This window comes from Clytia hemisphaerica, unplaced genomic scaffold (genome assembly GCF_902728285.1).
Source record: "Clytia hemisphaerica strain Z4C2 unplaced genomic scaffold, Clytia hemisphaerica genome assembly, whole genome shotgun sequence".
Taxonomy (NCBI): Eukaryota; Metazoa; Cnidaria; class Hydrozoa; order Leptothecata; family Clytiidae; genus Clytia; species Clytia hemisphaerica.
In genome coordinates this window covers 51,979-55,479 of record NW_027103458.1, presented here as the reverse complement: position 1 = coordinate 55,479, position 3,501 = coordinate 51,979, and the positions used below count along the sequence as shown (strand labels likewise).

The following is a 3,501-nucleotide window of genomic DNA, read 5'->3' as shown; positions in this document are numbered from 1 at the left end:
GGGGTCAATCACTTATCAACTTTGCATTATAACTTTATATTGAATAAATATTTCAGTGAAATTTCTTCACAGTGATGACCTCCTAAGATCAAAGAATCTCTCCAATGAAAATGAAAGCAGGTTAACATCGCCCGAAAAATTAAGGTACACTATAAAAAGTGGAAATCCGTCTATTTTTATGGCTACGCTAAAAAGTTAAAATTTGTACTTTATGGTCTTCATAAAAATAATTTCTCCACGGGCCCGATCAGATGTGATTTAATGATGTGACTAATCGAGGCACGATCTAGAAGCTGAATAATGGCGGCAGGTTGTTCTAGAATTTTGCTTTGGAAGCGTCCATAAATGTTGAATTTTGTTGCATTTTTCTTAGTTTTAGACTCTCTAAAGAGAATTGTGCATTTTAATAACATGTTTCACATATATGTTGGTTTGATTGTTAAAAAACGTGACAGTGTCTGCATAAACAGGTATATAAAAGTTTATTTTTTCTTTAATACAGAAAATTTCACATTCTTTATAGGCCCTGCCTGCCTTCCTGTTTAAAGGAAGTTTGAACATTCTTTGAGATTATTAAAAATATATTTCCTTTGAGGTGTTTGCATTTTTTCATGAGAGCCAGGGCTCATTCCAGCGTCCAAGCCAGGAGAGCAGCAGGAGGTAGGGGGTGGATGTTTTGTTTGAGCGCGGTTTTTAGAAAAATGCTCAGTTACTTCTGTCGCCCTACTGACTCGGCTCTTGATTTTTGTAAAGCCATTCAGCCACTAAACATCTTTATTTATATTAAAATTGGCCGCACATGTTTTTTAATTTGCAAACAGAAAAAAATTGTTTCTTTGCCATGAACCGCTCTCCACTTTTTTAGCTACAGTACAGTAGATTGTTGTTGAGAAGATGGGAACCAAATTTTTTTTTTTACGACCAGCCTTATAAGAGTAAGGTTTTTCTATATGCACTCAAACTTTCAGCCAACGGTCGGTCGGTAGGACCCTCACGGCGCACCAGAAACTTCCGGTGCCAACTTCTTACACTGGAATGTAGACCTGTGTAGACCTGTGCTTTGGCCAGGCCCAATTGATAGTTTGGTTCGTGTCCTCTGACCGACTCTAAATTGTTGAGAAAAAGTATTTCACTTTGAGTCGGAAAAATTTTACCTCCTTTTCACATGATAACAACTACCTCTGCGGTTCTTTTTTAACTGACTGCTTTGTTTTTTCTATAAACAACATCCACTTTGCACACAGAAAATGTCTGTGATGACAGCCTGGGACGGCTAGTTAAAAATAATAACAAAAAAAACTTTCTTCTTAGTGTCAATGAGAGCGAATGTTATATGATTTTGTCTATGATTGTAGACAACGACAGATAAAACTAACAAGTTGGTTTTGCTACCTGGTAACTGGAATGATCATGAAATTTAAACGATGTACATCGATAAATAAAAATAAATTAGCTCAACCTCAGTCATCAAATTGCATATTTGTTTCTTTTAATAAAAATATCAGCCAGCTTATCATTGTTCACTACACACCTTTCCTGGTCACAACTACCTCATAATTCTCTAAATCTCAACTATTTTTTGTGATAGGAATTTTAGTCTTAATCTTCTTGCAAAATTCATTTTTGAAATTTCTCTTGCACAGTTTCTGAAAATATTTTTTCTTCTTCTTTTTATGTTGCTTTTATTAGTGCTTTTAAATTGTTAAATTATTTAAATTATTTTTTTTTAGTAAAATATCCGGGAAAATGTACATGTATCCTTTGGATTAATTTATAAAAATAGAAATAGAAACATGCAAAAAGTGTAAGATAGATTGTTTTGTATTTTTCATAATCATATGTATCTGCACTTGTTGAAAATATTGCATATGTTTCAAATTGTTAACTGAAACTGAAAAGAAGGAAAATTTTGAGTATATAAGGCAGTCACTATAATGATTTTTTAATTAGATAAACTAAAAGATGGGGCAACAAAATAAACCAAAAACTTAAAATAGTGACAAGTGTATGATTTTTTAACTGAAATATTATTCTCCTTTCCAGATGATTTATATAAGCATTTTTGGTTGACCTCTCAGTTTCTGCAATCACAACATCCATCATCTGTAACATGTCAGGTAGTGATGATTTTTTTTTTTTTTTTTTTATTTCAAATAAACATTAACACTAACCTAATTAATTAGTAACTAAAACATTTCAAACTTCATAAGGATAAAGAAATTATATGATATACTGTGCTATTGTAACGTTAACCATTTCTAATAATTTCCTCTTTAGCTTATAATGAATCAGACCCAGATGAAGAGCTCAAACGTTATCTTTCTGATAACCAAGAAAATGACCCATTTCAAAACATGAAAGATTGGTTAGGAGATGAACCGATGAAGAAGAAGAAGACGAAAAAGAAGAAAATTAACAAAGCAAAAAAATTCATTAGTGTCAAGCGGGACGAATTTGGCAATAAAATCTATCAGTATAGTGGAAAGAAGCGATATGTAAAGAAGAAAAATCCAGTTATAATATTCCCTTCTTCACTGTTCCTATTCCTATCTTACATTCTCTTATAATATGCTCAATGCCATTTACATTAAGGAACTCTTCCAAGTGTTACATTCTTTGCTTTGAAAATAAAAGTCTTAGTGAACTTTGTGAAATTTGGTCAAGGTATATTCTGATTCTCTTGTCAGGTTCTGCAAGACACAATGCTCCATCTCCATCTGATCTTGTATGGGACGATTGGAATCCTTCTGAAATAGGTAATATTGCTGTGTTGTAATTGAGAATATAATTTTCAGGGAGAATAAATACTTGTGTTTACTTTGAGTTGTTCTTTTTCAATATAATTTTTCCATTTATAATCAAAACTTTCCTTATCGTTTGAATCTGCTTCTTGAATAATAGTAGAGGCTACTTTATTATGTTTATAGATATTGAAGATGATAATGAAGATGAAAAAAAGAGGATCACATGGAATAAACGCATGGAACACTTAGAACAAGCATGGGCAGATGGAAAAGAAAATGTTCTGGAATCCTTAAAGTCATCTATTGCTTTGCAAGATTGTGATTTGTGCCAGACGCATGCAGTTTTGAGCTGTCATGAATGTTGCTTGGAGCTATGTCATAAATGTGACATAGAAATTCACAAGAACAAACCCTTTCACAACCGTATCTGTTTCTAGATGGCGTGGCGACACCTATACCACCAAATGAAGTGTTAAATGAAAATGATCAAATATATGTTGTTGGTCAGTGTCATTTTTAAAAGCTTTTTCAAGCTAATGTTTTTTATTATTTCGAATTGAAAGGTAGCATTTAATTTTAGAAACTTGAAAGAAAAATCATGTGTGTCCATTCCTCTTCTAAACACTTTTTTCATGCATTTTTAGATCGTCTAGTTCCATTGAAACATCCTAAATGTGTATGTGGCTCTGTTCAGTTTCATGAATCTACAAATCAAAGAAAAGTTGTGGTTATAACGATGAAAGGTAAGCAGAACTTG

General features: G+C 32.6%; 1 long non-coding RNA gene across 1 annotated transcript; it reads left to right on the top strand.

The window, feature by feature from the left end:
• The first annotated feature begins 434 nt into the window (after positions 1 to 434).
• On the top strand, positions 435 to 2,504 carry LOC136798243 (uncharacterized). Its single transcript, XR_010845364.1, has 3 exons — positions 435 to 470; positions 2,044 to 2,117; positions 2,278 to 2,504. It is a non-coding gene; the product is annotated as an uncharacterized lncRNA (long non-coding RNA).
• Positions 2,505 to 3,501: the final 997 nt, after the last annotated feature.